Raw genomic sequence first — 24,099 nt, forward strand, 5'->3', positions numbered from 1 at the left:
CATGTGGTTGGTTATCCTACATTGGTCCCAAAAGAGAAATCAAGTTTGCATTTGAATCCTTTTGGGATGGTAAGAGCAGCGTACTTGAATTGTATAACATGGCAATGGATTTGATAGGTACAACATGCAAGAAGATGGTTGATGTCAGCCTATTATTCATCCCATGCAACACCTTTTCCTATTATGAGCAGGTCCTTCACACAACTACCATGCTTTGGGTTGTTCCTACATGATTTGGATGAAATAGTGGGTGAGGTTGGATTCCACACTTCTCAATGGCACACAGAAATTCTAAGCTTCTTGCTATGGAGATGACCAAGTGGTTTGTCATTAACTAGTAAGTGCAACACTACAAATTGTAGCAGGATATCAATAGCTCGATTTTACTAAATAGATGTCTCCTACAAATAAGTAGATAATACTAACTCCAAAACATATATAGTGTATCATTAGGGATCTAAATTTTCTAATGTTGTGACATACAATATTTGCATCAGGATAATAAACTAGTTCCTTGAAAATAGTTACATACTACTTGAATGCCTAAATTCATATGGTGTAGATTTGGCGATCTAAATTTTTTCTTACTATGAGATATACAATTAAACCCAGGACCATAATTTAGTTGAAGGTTGTATCTTCTATTGGGTTGGATCTACTACATGGAACTAGAGCACTCAAGATTGTTAAAATTGTTAGCTTTTTTGAGGACAAGAACCTTTTTGCTGGAGAAATTCATGGGAGAAACATTTGGGCTAATGATTTGGAAAAACCACTTAGAATTTTAAAGGATCTCAGATAGATTGTTGGTAAAGGCATGTGTGCACTATGCACACTATTTTTCCTTGGACATGTGATCTTGGAATAAGAAACTACATATGCTTTCCTAATTAATATGTGAATTCCATCGATTTGTATTGTAGGAAAAATTGTTGTCTCCATCTCTTTTTCTCGTCTTTGTACATATGTGGATTTAGTAAATTAGATAGAGCTTGATAATGATATTAATTCCTCAAGAGATTTTTCTGTATGAAAACTACTCAAGTACTATCTTTGGCCAAAGCATTCATTGGTCAAGCCTATTTAGTAAATAAGACAAAGGTTGATAATGAGATTAAGTCCTGACTTGAATTCGCTACACAAAAAATTCTTGAAGTAGTAGCTTTGGCAAAAGCATTGACTAGTCAAGAAGATTAGGTAAAGATCCTTAACATGTTGGGAATTTGCATTGTGTTGATTACTATTAAAATTGTTTTTGGAGACAATGTTAATTGCAATTACAAGGTGGAATAAATTTCCCCTAGGCATGAAGACCTTGGATGAGGGAATAACTATAGTATATGTTTTTGAACATAGGAGTTAGTTGTTACATTCATTTAAAATCTGTCTTATTTCCATGACCATTGTTTTCATCCTGATGTTTTATATTCTAACACATTTGATTCTGAAATGTAAGTTTATCTAAACATATTCATGATTTGGAAAGCACATTTTGTTGAAAATGAAACCTCAATATATTCAAGGAAGACCTCTACTAAGTTTGATAATGAGGCCTTGAAAAATGTTGTATGTTGACAAATGATCTACTCATATTGCTTGGCTTATTATATTCAATTTGTTGATTATGTCATTTCCATTTTCTTAGGATATATTATAATTATTAATATACAAACAATAATCCCTTTTTTAATGAACTGAGGATAATTTTTAGATATGATTAGTACATTACCTTCAACATTTTTTAGATGGTTAATCTGAAACCATTAGATACAATATTTGAAGTGGTTTGTTGAAATTACAGGTTGAAGCACTCAAAGGCTCTGATCATTGCTGAGGTACACCTGCCATTCTTCATTTAGATCAAAAATGAAAAGTGTTGAACCTCCTCATTATATCAATGACTACAATTGGATCCTTTCCTTAGAAGAAATAATTTTGTAAATTTATTGTGAATAAGAAACAAAAAAGTATGTTAGGATATATTGAAATTTGCAAAATATATTTACCCATTGTATGTCAAAATGCATGTCTAAGATGGTATAAGTTTGTGATTTGTAATAGTATTTTAGAAGAAAATAGTATTGAGGCCATTAAGCATGAAATTACAAAAGTGGTTAAAATGCAGGAATATCTCGACATTGATGTTCTAGTGCATGGTGAACCTGAGGTGGGTATTGGATTGATTTGGTCGAAATCATCAAACATCATCTTCTCTAAGATGTAGGCTAATTATTTATCTTAATTATTTATGCAAAGAAACAACATGGTAGAATATTTTGGGGAATAGCTTCAGGGATTTGCATTCAAATTTAATGGTTGGGTATGGTATTATGGTTCTTGTTGTGTGAAACCACTAATTATTTATGGAGATGTTACCTACCAAAAATAAATGATGGTGTTTCTCTCAACGTATGCCTATAGTTTGTCTGCATTCCCATGAAGGGAATACTTACAATTCCAAACTCTTGTGACAATTCTTTTGTAACATATGATCAACTTAGGTAATGATGACCATGTCTTCATCAAAATTACTAGATGCTTTTCTAGTTGAACTTCTACCTATTATCCCTAGTTAATTTTCCCTGTTTATTGAATTGGTAGACTGTCAATTCTAATTTTTAATTCAACTCCCTTATATATGTATTGTAGGTCAGAAACGAACTTGCAAATTACACTAGACATGAAAGAGGAGGTTTAATAATTCGACGGAAATGGTATTCATGTATGGATTTCCAATTGCTTAGTCTAAAATCTTGTCATAATTATTTTTTTCATAGTGCCCTTTAGATTAACTTCATTGTTGTTTTTCACTTAACTAGTATCATTCTGCATTCTCGATTGATCCAAATCGATGAGCTAGACCTAAGCGAAGACTACCTTCGTTCAAGGTAGAAAAGGATAACTACCTAGAATGGGCTGTTCATTGTTTCCATATCACTAGCTTTGGTGTAAAGGATAGTACTCAGGTTTGTCAAAACTTCTAAGATGCCCTCATTCATCGATTTGTGTAGAATACATTTTTAACCAGTGGACATGAGTTGGACTATTATTTGTTTCTTAGAATTTTACAAGTTATACAAAATCAATTCTCCTTCCCCTTTTATGTTATTCATTTGTTCAGATCCACACTCAAGTGTGTTACTCCAAATTCAAATACATCATTTATTCCATTGTTAATATGGATTTCGATATCATTACATTTGATAGTTCTCACTCTAATGATAAATCGTTGAGAGTTTTCTGGGATGATGTGAAATATGGGGATAGAATTAGTCCTTGTGTTTATGGTATACACTCTCCTCACATTCCAGGCATAGAAGCGTTTGTAGACCATATCCACAAGGTTTGGTCACATCATTTTTACACTTGGTCATATCAATTTTTCCATTTCCTAGTCAATTTCTACAAGGAATATAGCTTGAGGTGCATTTTCTAACCAACAAAAATATAGTATTACTGAGGAGTTGGGAGAGACCCTTGCATCATGTTTTTTTTTAACTCTTTTTAATATTCTCCTTCTCCTCTATATACTTTATGTGTTGGAGAAAAACATCTCATTGGTAAATCCAATTATGGTTTTCTGACCAGGAAGTATGATGAAGTTGTTCCTACATTGAACAACATGGTTGCATTCACCAAGTTGCTGGAAACTGAGCTTTCCTCTGCAAGATGATAAAAAAAAAAAAATTAACATATTTTTGAAATAATAGTGATGAGGTCATTTAGAATTTTTAGAACAGGTGTATTTTTCAAAATATCCTATATTATTTTGGTAATTAATTTTCCCTTCCTCATGTCCTACCTTATGGAGTGAAAAAAGTAAAAGAAGGATTGTTGTTGCATTTACATTACCTGACACTTTGGAAGGTCACTATTCAAAATATTATTACAAGGAACACATCCACTGGGTTTTGAGCTTGCTTATTGTAGTCTCTAGGTGTGATGCATTTGGCATAATGAGATTGGTGTCAATGTAGGTTTTAACCTCATACAGAAATTACCTGCATACGAATTCTAAAAATAGAAAATAAATGAAGACAAGAGCATAACAGAAATATACACAAAAGTTTTCCCTTGGAAACCAAAACCAAGACTACTTGATTGATTTCTCATTATGTTCCTTTCAATGTTACAGTACATATATATATATACATGCTGAAGCATCCATAAACCCTAATCCATTAACCTTGGATTAGAGCAGAATCATAGTTCCCTTGATTGGATCTACTTAACACCATGGAACAAAAACCATCGCACCCAAAACCATGCGCGAATTCCATCCTGAAAACCATAGGTAATATAGGTAATATAGGGTCATTGCAGGGGGGACCCCTGCATATCCCATGATAGGAGGGCTACCGCACCCCCTATTACCCCCCTGCTAGTCATGGAAAGAATATACCACAAACCAACATTCTCCCACTTGTTGTTTTCTTTCCATAGGGGGAAACAAGAGACTTAGTTAATTATCCAACCCTACAACACCCATTGTTTCTATACACCAAGAGAACTTCTTAGAGCTCACATATTTTGTCAATGCATCTACAGTATTCTTCAAAGTGTCCACCTTTACCAAAAACACCTTTTTAACTTGTATCAGATCCCTCACAAAGTGATAGTGAACATCAATATGCTTTGTGTTTGAATGATAAGAAGGGTTGTTTAGAAAGAAAATTTCACTTTGGCTATCACAGTCTATCCTTATAGCTCCCTGTAATAACCCCATACTTGAACACAATTTCTGAAACCAAATTACTTGCTTGCATGATTAGCTACCATGTATTCTGCCTCTGTAGTTGATAGTGCCACTACAGATTGTTTCTTACTCATCCAAGTGAATGCACCTCAAAATAGGTTAAACACATACCCACTTGTAGATTTTCTTTCATCCAAATCTCCAGCCCAGTTTGCATAAAAAAAGCCACAGATATCAAAAACTTTGTTCAATCCTGGTCTTCCTTGGTAGCACAAACCATAATCACTAGTGCCACTCAAATACCTGAAAACCCACTTCACTGTTGTCCAATGCTCCTTCCCTGGTTTTTACATAAACCTGCTCAATAATCCCAATGCATGTGCAATGTGTGGTCTAGTATAGACCATCACATACATATTTTCATATGGAACATGGGACATGTCCTCTTCCTCTTCTTATGTTTTGCGACATTGTTCAACAAATAACTTTACACCTACAGGAATATGATCCTTCACTGGTTTACTATCTTGCATATTAAACCTCTACAATATTGTCTCGACATACTTCCTCTGGTTTTAGAAGAGCTTCCTCTTTTCCTGATCTCTTTTAATTTCCATGCCCAAAATATTGTTTGCAGCACCAAGATAATTCATGTCAAATTTGGAGGACAATTGGGTCTTCAAATCCTCTATAATTTCTTTGTTATTTCTAGCCAACAACATATCATCCACATACAAGACTAGATAAATAACACGGTCACCAATGAATTTAAAATGCACACAGTGATCTGCTTTACTTCTCGTGAAGCCAAGTCCCCGTATAAATGTATCAAATTTCTGACACAACATCCTTAGTGACTGTTTTAACCCATACAGATACTTTTTTAACTTGCATATTAGTTCTTTCTTACCCTTCACCACAAAGCCTTTAGGTTGCTTCATGTAGATCTCTTCTTCCAGATCCCCGTGAATAAATGATGTCTTCACATCCATCTATTGTACCTCAAAATCAAAAGCAACAACAACATATAAAAGTAATATAATAGAAGATACCTTGGAAATAGGAGAAAAAATATCACCAAAATCAATACCTGGCACCTTGGAATAACCTTTTGCTACCACCTGAGCTTTAAAATCTCTAACTTTCCTTCTGCATTAGTCTTCTTCTTGAACACCCATTTACTACCAATGGGTTTTCTTCCAGCTAGAAATTCCACCAGGTCCCAAGCCTCATTTTTGTGTAAAGATGCCATTTCATTAACCATGGCCTCTTTCCATAGTTTTCCATCCTCTGAATATAGTGCTTCCTTCACAGTTCCGGGATCATCATCAGTAATAGATAAAACAAAATTTGAATAGAAATCAGGTCGACTATACCTTTCTGACTATCTTCTTTCTCGAACTGATCTTCTCACAACCAGAGTTTGTGGCTCTTCATCTTTTGATTCCTCTTCTGTTGTAGAGTCTCATTATTCCTCCTTAAACTCAAGCTCTCTCTTATTAGGTTCCTTTGGTTGGACTTCATGTTTAATAACATATTTCACCTCTCTCAAAACCACATCTCGGCTCTACACTACCTTCCTTTGTTACTGGGTTCCAAATCTTATAACCCTTTAAAACATCCTTATACCCAATAAAGATGCGCTTTTCAGATTTACTATCCAATTTTTTTCTTCTCTCCTTTGAAACATGTACATATGCATCACATCCAAATACCCTCAGATGTGAAAGAGAAGGTTCCTTATGAGTCCATACCTCTTTTGTAGTCTTATCCTCTAACGCTAATGAAGGTGATCTATTGACCAGGTAACATGTTGTCTCCATCGCTTCTACCCAGAATTCCTATCCTAACCCGACACCACTGAGCATGATTCTTTCCCTTTCCATCGATGTCTTGTTCATTCTTTCTGCAACTCCATTTTGCTGAGGTGTGTATGGAGTAGTATTCTGTCGGCTATACCACTCTTCTTACAGAATGCTTCAAATTCCTTCTTGCAAAACTCTCCATCGTTATCTCTCCTCAGCACCTTTATCTTCTTCTCTGTCTGGTTTTCCACTAGAGCCTTAAATTCATTAAACCTGTCAAAGAGTTTATATTTCTTCTTGAGGAAATATATCCATTTATTCATTGAGAAGTCATATATAAATGATACATAATACATAGAATTACCGAGTGACAGAAACTTTGTAGGTCCAAACACATCACTGTTCACAAGCTCTAATATATGTTTCACCCTCTTACCAACAGAGGGGAAACTCACCCAATTATTCTTCCCATATACACAATTTTCATGGAAATCAAAATCCAGAGATCTATTAGTCATACCTTCTATAATACCTTTACCATGAAGTATTCGAAGGCCCTTCTCTCCAATATGTCCAAGCCTTTGATGCCATAGCGTGGTATTTTCTCTAGAGACCACCAGATTCTCTACTCCAATTTGAGGAACCACAGAACTGTTGAACCCATCAATAATAGTGCTACCTTGCAGCTTGTACAGAGTTCCAATCCAAACTCCCCACATCAATACCAGTGCTCCCTAAACCATCTTGCATGTGTTTTTCAGGAACACTTTTTTTACACCTGCATCATCCAGCTTGCTTACAGAAATCAAATTTCTGGCCAATGTAGGAATATGAAAAACACCTGGAAGTGTTCTAATCCTTCCACCTTGCAACTTCAACTTTACTTTTCTGTAACAAAAAATTCTAGCCTTCCAATCATACCTTAAGAATACATCACCACCATCATATTTATCATACTCCCAGAACCACTCTCTATGGGGAGTGAAGTTAAAGGATGCATCTGAGTCAATAAACCATGCTTGATGATATACATGTGTACTTGAACAAGAAGCCAAGTACACATCCCCACCTTCATCTAAGGTGGTTTTCAGCTCTGCAAAAGGAGCATCATCAGATCCCTTTCCTTTTTCAGGAGATTTAGATTTACATTCCCTTTTGTAGTGCCCTTTCTTTTCGCATTTCCATCACACCTTTACAAATTTTCCAAGAGATTTAGATCTCCCACTCGAGGACTTATTTCTGTTTCTGTTCTGGAACTGTACTCGTATAGACTAGGCATCACCATTCTGGCTCTTCATATTTTTTTGTCTCATCTTCTTTGTCAGCAAGGATTAGACTATTTCATCAAACTAAAAGGCAGTTGCATTGCTACCTATTGCAATAACCACACTATTGTACAAATCTGGTAGAGAGCAGAATAAAATGAAGCACTTATCTTCATCTGAAATTTTAATATCAACCGATAATAATTGGCTTACAAAATATTAAATGCATTCATATGCTCTCTCACTGAGTCTCCATCTTTCATCCTTAGGTTATACAACATTTTCTGTAGGAACAGTTTATTCAATAGAGACTTAGATTGGTACAAAGTCCCTAACTTGTCCCAAAAAGCCTTCACCATAGCTTCCACTGATATATTGAAAAATACTGAATCTAAGACACACAATTGTATTGTGCTCTTTTCATTCCGATCCAACTTCTTCCATTCTTCATTCGACACTCCTGTCGATTTAATACTCAGATCTACAACGATCCACTGATATTTGTCCACCAACAGATCCTCCATCTTGAGTTTCCACAACTCAAAACTATGACCATTAAAGTTCGTGATCTCCATCTTTCCACTACTCGTCATCTTCTTTCACCACAAGAATCGATCCCACAGATCTCCCACTGAAGAGGTTCTACCACAAGCCCAAGCAAAACCCCTCAGCAATAAAGGTCTACCCTTGAGCCAAAACAACTCTGATACCAAATGTAGGTTTTAACCCCGTACATAAATTAGTTGCATAAGAATTCTAAAAAAATAAAATAAACAAAGGCGAGAGCATAACACGTAAAACAAATATACACAGAGATTTTCCCCTGGATCCCAAAACCGAGAGTACCAGACTGATTTTTCATTATGTTCCTTTCAATGTTACAATACATATATATACATGTCGAAGCATCCATAAACATTAATCCATTAACCCTGGAGTGGAACATAACCATAGTTCCCTTGACCGGAACTACGTAATAACATCGACTGAAAACCATCACGCCCAAAACCATTTGAGAAATCCATGCACAAAACCATAGGTAATATAGGGTCCCGTGCTGGGAAGACCCCTACATACCCCCTGATAGCTTCTGCCCCCCCTGTGAGCCCTCCTCTAGTCATGGAAAGAATATAACACAACCCTATAGTCAATTCATCCATGCCATTGATTTTGATGTCGAATTAATCAATCCATTTAGTTTGTTGTTGAGTTTTTTGACTTATGTAGTTTGAACATGACCCATTTCTTTAGTTTATTTGTAGTGTTATTCCAAGTTATCTGCCTAGCTATTTTGAGTTAGTTGTAGATATATTTTTAGTTTTTGGTTGAGTTATTTTTATTTATTGGCCTACTTGTCCTCATGCTTGGTGGTGAGCTAGTTGAGTCACTAAATTACTTTCAAGTGGTTATTTTGCAATCATTTCCAAGTGTGCCTCTAAAAATCTTGGTTTTGAACTTGACTTACTATCATGGAAAATATTTCAAACTATCATTAGAACACAATTCAACAACTATATATTTAGGTTTAATTTCGATTTTTTCAACATGTTGTTTTCTCCTACACTCTCTTCAAAAGAAACGACGCTAAACGATGTATTAGTTCTCAACAAGTGATATCCTTTTGATCTTGAAGCACCATTTATTTATAACAATACTGATTTTTTCTCAAGGCTGTATTTCTTAGATGGGACCAAGATCATATGCACAAAGAGGTAAAATGTAGTCGATCTTGAGGTGTTGATGACAAGGGGAAATGTTGAGTCTTATAGGGTGATGTGGAGTGATGACATCAGGTGGAGCTTCTAGAGTAGGAGATGATTGTTGAGAACCAATTATTTTGTTTCTCTCAGGGTAATGACACCATTTAGTATGATGAGAGCTTAGGATAGTCGATTCATCAATCTTAGACTCTAGAAGCCTTGACATTGTATTTATCATTTAAATTCCCTACCTTTTATTTCATTTGTAATTATCACATTTCATGTGCTTTTATCTAAGGTGATAGATCCTTAGGCTTTTAAGACAAATTACAATGTCTCACACATTTCTTAATGAATGTAGAAGAAAGGATGGATTGTCATGCATATTTGTTTGAATTGTGAAAATTAAATGATTAATGTATTTGGGGCATATTTTATCAGAAATTTGAGGAGTGGATCCTATTGCTTGTTTTGTTTTGAGCCACATTCTTATATTGAAAAGTATTATTTCTTGGTTTATTGTCACTCATGTTCTTTATTGAAATTTCATTAGTTCAATACTCCATTTTATATTCTAGTATTTTATGGGTGGATGGAGGTTTGTGTTTTTTTTCCCATTTCATTTTCATTTCGATTTTTGGGAACACTGTTTCATAGTATGATAATGTGGGTAGTGGTTAAATAGGGACCTATGGTTGCTTCGGTATGGGTGATAATTTTCATTTCATTTGTGGAAATTTTTTCTTAATTGTAATGATGTGCATTAGTGAGAATCAGAAATGAACTTTGGCCCTTCCCTTTTGCAATTTTATGTTTATTTGTCTCATTATGCCCTTCATTGAATCCATTTGCTAATATTTAGTAAAGGGTTGAACTTGTTGGTTGAATTACTTCTAAAAGATGGAAAATTGTAACGATGCAACATCCGTTGTGATTTTATCCATTGTAGAGTACTAAGTGGGGGCTGTAATTTTGTAAAATTTGTAATGGAGTAACAGGGAATGTCTGCTAATGTGATTCGAAAAGTCATTTTAGAAATGGAAGAGGGGTTTGTCTCTTGTTACAAAGGCATGGCCTACATATCCACAACCTGCAATAGTTTGGTCTTGTTGTTTAGTAGGGGTGGTTTGGGGTGGGGTCCTTTATGTTACAAATATGGGAGATTCCTATGTTGTTTTAGGAAAACTGCTCAAGTCTACAAGAAAAATTGTTGTCGTGTAGTTGTCAATGGAGCATAATGCAGGCATTGAGGTCATGAGGCAAGACATACAATAATTGCATCCATATGACTCACATATTATAGTTCTAAAGCATGGGGTTTGGCATGTGAAGGGTATCATTCAGGCACATTTAATCTCTGCTTAATTTACTGTGTTAATACTAGTAAATTTTATATGTCTCTGAGATATTTTTTTGGATTTTGGTTGGATGAAAATTTACTTCAAATGCTTATTTATCTATAATACTACAACTTTCTTGAAGATATTTAATTTTCTACTATGTTTCCTCCTTATAAATGTTTTGGTTAAATAAATCAATAGTGGATAGGTTACCTTGATTATGTATTAAAAAATTTAACCTTTATGTCCAAATTGTAGGTCATGATCCAATAAATGACATGTTATAGACATTCTTATATGTTATCACTTTTTTTCCTTATTTTTCCTAGAAATGGAATTTCTCATCATTTTTGAGTCGTATTGAATCTATATATCAATCCATCTATGGCTTTATGTGACAACCCCTCATATATTTTGTATCTAAATAAAAAATAATAATTGAGATCATAGGAGATGTATTCGGAGTTGAATATTCGGAAAAACATAGTGATGGGGTATCACTGGTGATTAATTAATGGCTAGGAAAATTAGCAAAGGAAAAGAGGCATTAATTGACATTTTATTTATGAAATAAAAGTAAAATAGGAGAACAAGGAGATGAGCGGTCGCAAATTCACATGGGAGGGAAATTGAAGGAAAAATAAAGGGAAATGGAGAAAATAGAGGCCTCAATGATTAAAAGGATTTTGAGGACCAGCTCACAACCTTTTTTTAGTTTTATCTTGGAGCTCTCTTCTATTATCTCATTCTTTCATACCATTGCACATTTAGAGTTTTCTTGGAGCATGCTTGGAGAACTCTAGTTTCACTTGGATTGGAGAAAGAAGGCAAAGGAAAGAAGGAAATCTCAAGTGGACAACGAGATTAGCATCTAGGCCGGATTGTGTTTTGGATAACAGGTTTCATGTATGATCACCTTGTTGATTTATGGATATATTGTATATGCATGTCACTATCTCATTATGTTTTGTCACTAGCATGGAGGATTGCCTAGATTGAAAGCATGGAAAATTTTAAGGAGAAAATTTTATCTTGAAATTTAAAAACCTTAGCGAATATTACTAGTCATTAACATGAAACTATAAAATGTTTGGTGATATTTTTTTAAAATTATTGGAATCTATAATGATCTTATATTGTCTCTATAAAATATTAGTGATTCTTAGGGTAAAAAAATGTTTTACTATAAAATTTGGGCAAATCATTCTTCAAAAAAGTGGAAATTAATGAATCTTTTTGTTTTTTCTAAAATTGCATGGAAAATTAGCCCACCTGCAAATATTAGCCCCTAAAATTTTCCCTGATTGAAAGTCGTTTTAGCCTTGCCTTACCATTTCTAAGATAGCCATGGTGTTTTGGGCTTTCCCACCTGATTTTTTTCTAGTTTTTTCTCATCATTCTTTATGGTTGTGGGTTGGAACTAATGCACTAGAAACCCTAGAACAAGTTGGGTTCAGTTATTAGTCCTATAGCCTAGGTTGGAAAAATGCTTGGGTGCCCTTGGTGGGTTGAGTTACTAGTCCTAGAGGATAGGCTAGACAAATGATCTGGAGGCCTTGGTGGGTTGAGTTACTAGTCGTGGAGGGTTGGATAAAATATATGAATCCCTAGAAGGTTGTGGGTTGAGTTACTAGTTCCTAGAGCCATGAATAGCATGATTAGAGACCAATCTAGCTTGCGTTAGTGATGTCTCACTGTGAGACGGAATGCCTGGTTGAAGGTTGAGGTGGTTTCGACTATGGAAGGCCTAGTTTTTTTTTTTTTGTTTATTCAATAATATCTAGTATGCATGCTTGAAATAAGGTGCAGGGGTGATTGGCTGAAAGAGAGATTTGGTTCAGCCCAATCTATGGTCGAGTTGTACATGGAAGTCCCTCACTTCGTTGGAATTTTTCCTATGTTAATAAGAGCTATTATTTTATTATGATTCATGTATAAATGTTGGAAATGTGCTGGTTATATTATGGTTGGGTTTCCATGGTTTATATGATGGTGATTTTTTGGTTATATGTTTTTCATATGATGTGTATATTTTATGGCTCATCTCATGAATGGTTTAGCTATTGAGAAGTTGATGAATGTATGGAATAATAAGTGTAGTTGTAGCTATGTGGAGAGGGCATAGGGCCTTCTTAATGATTCTCAAATAAATCTCATACTTTTATTATCAGATATGCATTCATGACCTATAGCTTGCATGTTTTCCATGTGTTTGGAGAAATGTTTGTTATGTTCCAGGAAGTCTAGGTCATGTTTTGCCTTCAAGTTTATATGTTTATCATTGTTTTATTGTCATTATTAATTTTTACGAGTTTAAGGAAATTATGGGTAGTGGTCTAAAGGCTGACTTGGAATCTATGTTCAGATCTGAGAACCGCAACCTTTGAAATACACAATTTGGGTCAGAACCACACCCACACATGCTTGTGCATGAAGTTGGAGGCCTTTAACCGAATGGAGTCCTTGTCATGCATGCAATTGGAGATTATAGTGTGTGAAATGTAGCCCTAGATTAGGGTTTGGTCACCTTGGGTGGTTCTTATGCCCCTGAGTGTCATGTAGCCCTTAGGGATGTGGTGAGTTGTCAGTTGTCATTAGTTGTTAACCCCACCTTCATAACTAAAACTTTGATGTTGGGTCATGTCATAATAGCACTTTGTCTCATGTTTACCATGGTAGGTTGGTGAAACTGGGTAAATGTGGGAGGGGTGGTTTCATATTGGTATAATAGCTCTGAGGTTCAACACCTGGACTGGATTGGAGGAATGTGTTTGTCCTGCATGCATGTTAGTGTCTATGTGGTGGTTATGAATACAATTTCATGGTTATGGTTGTTGTGCATGAGGTCATTATATTTTTTTGGTGTTATCATGGATGATGTTGATCTATTGATATGATTATGTATATACATGTATCATGCTAATCAGGATTGATTTTGTAGATGAGGTAGCCTCCCTTGAAATTCATTGAGGTCTGTTGATTATGTTTATATTTGGTTATCTAACATGGTATGTCTGTTAGAAGTAGAAGATCAATATGACTAGAAAAATGGTGGACTACAGTCCACGTGATTCTCCATACAAATCAGATGAACAACATGGTTTTGAGTAATCCACTAACATAGGGGATACATTGACAAGTTTGAAAGTAGAGATAATAAGTTGTAAGGGAGATAATGAAATGATCATTCAGTCATAGGAAAGACTTACTAGGACATAGGAATATCAAGCATAGATTGATGCAGTGATTCTTTAGACTCTATCACATTTGCAGAGATAGGGAGTACTTAGGAACAATCATAGACAAGAGGAACATACTAATGAGGCATATGGAAGTAGGTAGCAATCGAGACACAAGCTTGATAGGGATGATACAGTCAGAGATGGTAGGTTCTTTGATATACCTAATAGGAGGGGTAATGAACGTGGGCTACATGCTAGTTCTGGCTCACATAGACAACACCATCTTCATTGTCACCATCCGTATAGGAGTAGTGAGAAGCACTACTTTCTAAAGGAGTTCAAGAAAGAAAATCCTTCTACATTTTATTGAGAAATGAAGAAGTCACAAGATGCAGAAACTTGGTTGCTTGGGATGAATAAGTTTTTCATATTGCATTGTTATTCAAAGAATATGAAGGCCGCGATGACTACTTTTGGTCTTAGAGGAAAAGTAGACATTTAGTAGGAATATGTGAATAATTTAAGAGGCATTCGAGAAGAGGAACTAACTTGGAGTGAGTTCAAGAGAATTTTCAGGAAGAAGTATCTATCTGAAAGATAATATGATGATAAGGAAAATAAATTCTATGATTTGAAGATGGGATCTATAATTAATGAGTATACTAGCATATTCAAGCTATTTAGATATATGCCTTATCTTAAGGAGGAAAAAACAAATATTCAAATATTCTTTAGTGGGACGTCGGTATCATTGAAGATATTATTGAGTTTGATGAGCACAAATCAGTGGAGGAATCCATCAAAAAGTTGAAGCGTTGTTATATGCAATCAAAGGGAAAGATTGAGTTTAATCAGGATTGGAAAGGTAATGAGAACAATAAAGGAAAGTGGGCTAAGAAGGGAGGAAAAACTCGGGACACAAATGAAAAGGATAATATGACACCATACAATAAATTCATTGTAGTTAATAGAGGATGGGGATTTCAGTTCGAGGAAAAACAAAAAGGTGATGGGAGGAAGTCTTTACAATGTTGGACTTGTGGAAAGGATCATTTCAGGAGAGATTGTGCACAACATGAGGATGGAAGACCATAAGTTTATAGTTCTCAAGAGGCACAAATAGTTTGGGATGTTGGACAGAGTATTCCTTTGATTTATGCAACATTGGATAATAAGGAGGTTGATAATCAAGTATTTATTACTGAGATGGAAGGTAAGCTTTGTGGACAAGTTTTTTCTATTTTGATTTACCCTAGACCTAACTATAGTTTTATCAATCCTAACCTACTAGATAAGTGTTGTTTGAGTAAAGAAGTGCATGCAAAGCCTTGGTTAGTGAACATGGCTATAGGTATTAAGAAAAGAGTTTATCATTGGGTAAGATATTGTGAATTTGAGTTGAACGATATGCCCACATCAACACATCTAAATCTGCTTCCATTGGGATCATAAAGTATGATATTGGGTATCGATTGGTTGTTCACTCATAGGACTAAGGTAGAATATTATCATAAGGTTATTAAGTTCTTAGATGAGGACAAAGAGAAGATAATCTTGCAGGGTAAGAAGAAGCGTACGTCCGTGGGAATTGTTACAACTATGCAGGCAAAGCACAGTAGCAAGAAAGGATGTGTATTTTTTGTAGTTCATATTTCTATTAACAAAGGGAAATATGTTGAGGATGCTGAGGTCCTGAAGAGGTCCCTAGTTTTGCATATGTTTCTGTATGTGTTTCCAACAAAGATCTCAAAGTTACCACGTTATAGGGAAGTTTACTTTTCTATTGAGTTGATGTTTTGAGAAACACTAACATCAAAGTCACCTTATAGGATGAGAACTCCAAAGTTGGTGGAACTGAAGTTCCAGCTGAAGGAAATGCTTGAAAAAGGACACATTAGGCCAAGAGTGTCACCATGGGGTGCACCAGTATTTTTTGTGAAGAATAAGGATGGTACTCTAAGGTTGTGTATTGGTTATGGGAAGTTTAACAAGGTGACATTTGAGAACTTGGACCCTTTTCGCGAATTGATGGTTTGTTTGATCAGTTGAATGGAGTAGTAATGTTATCATAGGTTGATTTAAGATGAAGATATCATCTGGTACACATCAAAGAAGATGGCATCTAAATGACTTCTTTTCAAAGTAGGTATGGGCACTCTGAGTTTGTTGTGGTTCCTTTTGTTTTGACTAATTCTCTAGTAACTTTCATGTGTTTGATGAATAGTGTGTTGCATCCTTATCTGGACAATTTTGTGATAATTTTTATTGATGATATATTGATATATTCTAATAATGAGGAATAACATGATGAACAATTAGCAGGAGTGTGGAGATTACTTGGACAACAGCAATTGTAGGCCAAACTTAGCAAGTACAATTTCTTCCAGACAAAAGTTCATTACTAGGGGCATGTTGTTTTTAAGGTATAGCAGTGGACCCATAAAATATCAGAGATATAATGGAGTGCACAACTCCTAGTAATGTGGATGTGGTTACATCATTTATGGGATTAACAGGTTATTACAAGTGGTTCATCAGGAACATCTCATAGATTTCCTATCCTATTACATCTTTGCAGAGAAAAGGAAATAAATTTGAATGGATAGAGGAATGTGCCACTAGTTTTGAGAAGTTGAAGTAGATTCTTAAAAATGCTCCAGTTCTAAATATTGCAAATCCAAACAAAGAATTTGTGGTATGTATAGATGCTTTCAAGAGAGGAATTGGTGGAGTCTTGATGCAATAAGGACAGGTAGTATGCTATGAGTTAAGGGAATTGAATGAGCACGAGTAGAACTATGTGATGAGTGATCTTGAGTTAGAATCAACCATTCATTCATTGAAAAAGTGCAGACACTATCTTCTTGGAAGGAGGTTCATTTTGATGAGTGACCATAATGGGTTGAGGTACTTATTTGACCAACCTAATTTGAATGCGAGGAAATCTAGGTGGTTGGCTATGCTCAATGAGTTTGACTTCAAGATCAAGTACATTAATGGAAAAGAGAATAGGGTCAAAGATGCTCTTAGAAGAAGAGTATAGGTAAATCACATTGTAGCTATGATTTCATATGGGATAGATATAGAGGAACAAATCTTACAAGTAGGACAATAGGATGATAGGTACCAGTAACTTAAGCATGGGTTACAACAACAAGGTACTGGTGAGAAGGATGTGGATTATCATCTCATGATGGGTGATTTGATAAAATATAGGGATAGGATCTATGTGCCAGACAACAACATATTCAAGAATATAATCTTGAGGGAATTTCATGTCTAACCATATTCATGTCACCTATGATATCAAAACACATTGACAGTAGTTAAGAAATTCTATCATTGGCCGAACTTGAAGAAATAGGTGGTTGAGTATGTTGTGAAATGTTTGGATTTTCAACAAGTAAAAGTAGAGTGTAATTATCCAGGTGGTTTACTGCAACTGATTGCGATTCCAGAGCGGAAATTTAAGGAAATCTAGACAACATGATTATATTATGGTTGTGGTTGATAGGTTGACTAAGTTAGCTTACTTAATTTCAGTGAAGTCTACAAACTTAGCTAGTGAGGTAGCACAAGTCTTCATCAAGAATATAGTGAGATTGCATGGTATTCCTAGGAAGATTGTGTCAGACAGAGATTCCCAAGTTCACTTCCAGATTTTTGAAGGATTTATTTGCAGGTTTGGGGAAAAAATTGGATTTCAATATAGTTTATCATCTACAGATAGATGGAAAGACAGAAAGGGTCAACAAGATTCTTGTGGACTTGTTGAGGATGTATTTTATGCATCAAAAATAGGAGTGGGAAGAGTATCCTCCATTGGTGGAGTTTACGTATAAAAATGGGTATCCAAAATATTTGAATATCAGTCTACTTGAGGCACTTTATGGGAAGATTTGTAATAATACCATCAGTTGGAGTGATCTAGTGAATAGGGTATTGATTGGACCAGATATGTTGGTAGAGATGGAATAGTAAATGAAGGTTATCAAGAAGAATCTAAAGGCCGCACAAGAGAAGTAGAAGTGTTACGCAGATCAACACAAGGTATTTAAGGATTTTTATGTTGTGGATCATATTCCCTTATGCATGAAGTCAAAGAAGAGTTCATTGAGGAATTGGTCATGTGCCAAGATGATACCTCCATATTGTGGGAATTTTGAGAAGCTTGATAGGATTGGACCAATGGCCAACCAACTTGCACTGCCTCAGATAGTGAAATTTCATGATGTTTTCCATGTCTAATTTCTTAATAAGTATGTGAAATATGGTGATCATATGATTTAATGGTTTGTATTGTAGGTGGAACCATAAAGATAATATCAGTGGGAACCCGAGTGCATTTTGAATCGAAAGATGCTCATGCTCTATAATTGATAAATCGAGCAAGTTAAAGTGTAGTAGAAGAACATTAGGCCCTATGAAGCTACATGGGAGATCGCTAATCAAGTGTGGGCTATGTATCATTTTCTATTCATTGGTTAAGTAGATGTGCTTTGATATATGTTTTGGTTATGATTTTATATGTATATATATTTAAATACTACATCGATTTATGTTATAAAGCTACAATAAATGATATGGTATTCATGATATGTTGTTTATGCCTTCAAAAATATGATATGATTTAAATGTTGTATGGAGTTGTCTTATAAAGCTCCATGGGAAGCATGTGCTTTTTTGGTTTATAAGTGTCATTGAACTCTGAGGATGGTGTCCCTCCAAGGGGGAGGGGTTTGTACCGATGGTTGATCTCCTATGTAAATAAAAAATAACAACCAAGGTCATGGGACACATATTCCAAGTTCAATATTTGGGAAAACATAGTTATGGGGTATCACTAGTGTTAATTAATGGCTATGGAAATTGGCAAAGGCATTGGAGAAGGAAAAGAGGAATTAGTTAGCATTTTATTTATGAAATAAAAGGGAAATAGGAGAGAATGGAGATGAAAGGACACAAGTTTGGATGAGAGGGAAATTGAAGGAAAAATGAAGGGAAATGAAGAAAATAGAGGCCTGAATGATAAAAAGGCTTATGAGGATCAATTCACAACATCTTTTCAGCTTTAGCTTGGAGCTCTCTTCTATTATCTCATTCTCTCATACTCTTGTACACTTAGATTTTTCTTGGATCACGCTTGGAGCACATTAGATTCACTTATATTGCAAAAAGAAGTAAAAGGAATGTAGGAAATCTCTAGGGGACAGCGAGATCAAAAACGACAACTGGATTGCTTTGCACGTAACAAGTTGCATGCATGATCTCCTTTTTACTTATCGATGTAAGGTCTATACATATTACTATCTGGTTATGCCCTATCACTCTCATGGAGGATTTCCTAGATTGACAGTGGTTTTAGCCTTGCCTTGCCTTTTCTAGGATAGCCATGGTGTTGTGGGTTTTTCCACTTAATTAGTTTATGGTTGGTGCTCATAATTCCTTATGGTTGTGGGTGGGAAAAAATGATCTTGAAGCCATAGAAAAAAATGGCTGAGTTACTAGTCTTGGAGACTAGGTTGGAAAAATGCTCCGATTCCCTTGGTGGGTTGAGTTGCTAGTCCTTGAGTCGGGTTGGAAAAATGATCTACAACTCTGAAAGGTTGTGGGTTGAGTGACTAGTTCCTGGATCCCTAAACAATTTGGGTAGAGACTGACCTCGTTCATGTTAGTGATGTCCGACCGTGAGGTGAAATCATTGGTTGAGGGTTGAGGTGGATTTGCCTTTGGAAGCCCTGGTTTGGTTTTGTTTGGTTTATTCCATGAGATCCCACATTCATGCTTGTAATATGGAATTAGGGTGATTGGATGAAAGAGACATTTGGTTCAGCCCATTCTATGGTCAGGTGCTAGATGGAAGTCTCTGACTTGTTTTTCATTTTCATATGATAATAAGAGATTTTCTTCTATTATGTTTGATTTATAAATGTTGGCAATATGTTGGTGATGTTATGGTGGGTTTCCATGGTTTATATGTTGGGGATATTATGGTTGGGTTTCCATGGTTTATATGTTGGTTATTTTCTGGTTATATGTTGCTCATATGATGTGTATCTTCTATGGCTCATGTCATGAATGGTTTAACTATTGAGAAGTTGATGGATGTATGTAATAATAAGTGTTGTTGCAGCTACGTGGAGAGGGAATAAGGCCTTCTTAGTTATTCTCAGATGAATCTCAATTTTTTATAATAAGATATGCATTCATGACCTATACCTTACATGTTTTCCATGTGTTTTATGAAATGTATGTTATGTTCTAGGTAGTCTAGGTCAAGTTTTGCCTTAAATTTTATATGTTTAGCATCATTTTCATGTCATTATTGATTATAAGAAGTTTTAGGAAGTTATGGGTAGTGGTTTAGAGGTTGGCCTGGAATCTAGGTTAAAATCACAGGACCATACCCTTTGACTAGAAAATTTGGTTCACAACTGCACCCAAACAAGCTTGTGCATGTGGTTGTAGGCTTATAACCACATGGAGGCCTTGGCATGCATGCACTTAGGGGTTAAGGCATGTGAAATCCAACCATGGGTTTGGTCACATGGGGTGGTTCTTTTTCCCTTGAGTGTCTTGTGGCCCATAGGGATGAGGTGAGTTGTTAGTTGTCGTTAGTTGTCAATCCCACTTTCATAACTGAAGCTTGGAGGTTAGGTTATGTCATAGTAGCTCTTCGTCTCATGTTTACCCTTTTAGGCTGGTGAAACTAGGTTAATATGGGAGGGGTGGTTACACTCTAGTGGAAAATAGAACAATATATCAACATGACAACTCACTATTTTTTTATTCAAGCAACTATGAAATATAGGTATCACCTAAGTTCATATGAATGAATATATTTTCTCGATGTGTTCCGCATTTTCACTAATAGATTAGGCTTTTGTCTCCCAAAACTATTCAGGAAGATTAGATAGTTTCAACCATATATACATGGCATAGATAGATGTGTTTCTAGTTCAAAGTCTTGAAACCAAAGTTTAAAGAAAAAAGGCATGGCCTACCCAAAAATCAAGGGCCGTGCTCGAAAGTTCAAGATGTGTTCTTTCATTCATATTTTTCAAGTAGATGATGTAAAGTCTTTTAGAACATAAACTAATAGTGACAACTTTGGTCCAATTTACTTATATCCAAGTCACTGCATCTGCTTCAGGCCATATTCCATTAAATGTGTTGATAAATGCATTTTTCATGTGATTTTCCAAGAATTCGAAAGCATTTATTTACCTTATAACTATTGTTTGGGTTAGTTTCATTTTTCCTACTAAAAAAATGCCATATTTTGGTATTTGATTGTTATCAAAGGAACTTTATACTTGCCTAACCACATCTTTGAATAAATTTTGTTACAAAATACTTGTTTCAAACAACTTATCACATGTGGATATAGAAAGAATTTTTGCTTTAGATCCCAAAACAACCCTAAAAGAAGAACCCTACAACCCAATCACAATACTAGTCACAATTTTTATTGTTGAATTTTTTACCTTAAGAGTTGGTACAAGATTTTTCGAGTTAGGAGGTCCAGGCTAGCCCAATATGACTTTATAGGCTACTCCTCAGTTAACGTTTATTATATTAGAAATAGGGGTTGCATGATTATAGATTTTGAAAAGACTATGCCATTATCTGTCAATCATTTTTTAAAATTAATTCTTCTATATGCAATTTAAGGACTAACATGACTCCTCACGTAATTCTTTAAATGGATCTAGCTCAGTGGAAGAGCACTTGCATTATAAGGAGGAGGTTGGTGCTTTGATTGCACTATGCCCTAACATGAAATAATTAATGATACTGTAGTTTATTTTTAATTCAACACTTGCTATATTGACTTATTTTAATGGTGAGATATTTTTTCTGGATTCATTGTTTTATGTTGTCTCTAGAGGGATAAAAGTGGCAATGTATTATCTTTAAATATAATTTTTTTATTGTCTCTAGAGAGACAATAACTACGATTAAAGATACATTTTCTCTATAAAGACAGCATGTCTGTAATCCAAACTATGATCTCTAGAAAGAAAAAAATGAAATTGTCTACTAAGAGACAATAATGCTTTTGTTATATATTGTCATTATAGAGAAAAAAAAATTAAGACAATAATATGAGACACTAGCTTAAAGAAAATATTTAAGACAATTCATAAGTTTTTTTTTGTCTCTAGTTAAGATAATTTAGCCAAAAAATTTCTCAAATATTGTCTTAAAACCCCGTCTGTGTTGTAGTGTTATGACCTTTTTCTTAGAATTCATCTATATGTTCATTGTATCAACCCCCTATTATGGGTTTCAAAGAAGTGTTAATTTATTTATATTGTGTGATTGCGCCATAATTTTTTTTTTTTTAAATATTAATTTTTTTATTATGTCTATATTTGTTATGATAAACTAAATTAGTAGTCGAATTGATTACACATGGAATATGATGGAATACATTTACATTTTCATGTACTTTTTTAAAATCACCCAACAAAACATTTAAGAATATTCTCTCTTTTCATGCATGCATGTGACATATTAATTATAGATTTTGCTTTAGTAGTGGGTAAAGTGAATATTTCTTGAGTCTTTGACATCCAACGGATAGATTCTCTTACACTCGTAAAACATAACCTCAAATATCTCCTCTTATCCACAACACCTGCGAAATATAAATGAGTTAAATGATAGATTAATTTGCTACAACTACTGTAAGTGATACAATAATCACTTGTGCCTTTAAGACACCAATTGGCCCATTGCATCATTTCCCAACATTATGGACCTAAATATGTCCATATATCTATTTCGAAAAATAAATGCATGTAAAATATATGGTCTTTTACATACCATCACATGCATTAATATCCCTTCTACACTAGGAATGTAATACATTCCTTCTCTATTACTAGGACATATGCTAGATATATTTCTTATCTTCAAAGTATTCATTCATTATCTCAAGGTCATATTAACCACATACTTATATTTATTCTTGTTGGCTTGACTCACAAGGGATTTAAATTTTGAATCTGATTGTTTACATAATACTTCATAACACCGAAATCACCAATTGAGCTTCCTCCTATAGGATTATCCACATATTTATATTGTAATAAAAAAAAATATTATAAGTTTTCATGTTTCTCTATATTTGTATACCCAAAATTTATTTTTCTACATTTAGATCCTTCATATCGAAAGTGTTAACCAATTGGCCGTTTAACTATGCTAATATCAACCATGTTTTTTCTTGTTACAATAATATCACCAATACATAACACCAAGATAATGAATATTCCATTTCTATTTTTTTGAAGCAAACATAATAGCCGCAATGAATTCTTGTAAAATTTTGGGTGACCATGAAAGAATCAAACTTCTTGCATAACTACCTACTTTAGGCCATATAATGAAATTTTAAGTTTACGAACAAATATTCTTTTACATTAGTGAACAAACCATTTTTGTTGTTCCATATATATTTATTCATATGATATCCATGTAAAAATGTTGTTCTGACATAATAAAGTAATACAACTATTGTTAATATTGCAAATATAGAAAGAAGGTTACCAACTATTAAATGTGTTTTTATGTAAATCGATACCTTCCATTTGAGAATACCCTTTTGCTACGATTATTTTGTTTCATGGTTCAAATTTAAAATCAATTCATTTTTCAATTTCAAGACCCATTTGCAACTAAAAACTTTCACATCCTTTGGGAGTTATAAAAACCCAGATGTTTTATTCTTCTTAAGGCATTTATTTAATCTTTTTCGTTGTTAATCTTCATTTAGCACTTGCAACAACATTGATTGCCTAATGATAAGAACAAGGTTCCCCATCATTAGAGATCAAAGAAATAGATGGAATATAATATTCATACCTATTAGGAGCATCTTTCACCTAGGTAGATCTCATTAGAGTTGGTTGTTGTGTTTCCACTATTTAATGTATATTTTCTAAATCCTTATGTTCTTGTTCATGGATTTATTCCCAAATGGCTAAGTTTCAAATTGAATTGGTTGTTTTTTTGTTACAGGTGAAGTTTCATTTCAACTTCTAATTTGTGTGATTTTATGACATGAGGTTAATGAAATACAAGAACTCTTCTAATGATGATT

At 34.6% G+C, this 24,099-nt stretch overlaps 1 pseudogene; it reads left to right on the forward strand.

Moving 5' to 3' along the window:
- Nucleotides 1-1,306: 1,306 nt before the first annotated feature.
- LOC149221720 (5-methyltetrahydropteroyltriglutamate--homocysteine methyltransferase-like) lies at nucleotides 1,307-2,698 on the forward strand (annotated as a pseudogene).
- The last annotated feature ends 21,401 nt before the right edge of the window (nucleotides 2,699-24,099 follow it).

Source organism: Pinus tabuliformis, chromosome Q (genome assembly GCF_031772625.1).
Source record: "Pinus tabuliformis cultivar Carrire ecotype Pingquan chromosome Q, CPIR1, whole genome shotgun sequence".
Lineage (NCBI taxonomy): Eukaryota > Viridiplantae > Streptophyta > Pinopsida > Pinales > Pinaceae > Pinus > Pinus tabuliformis.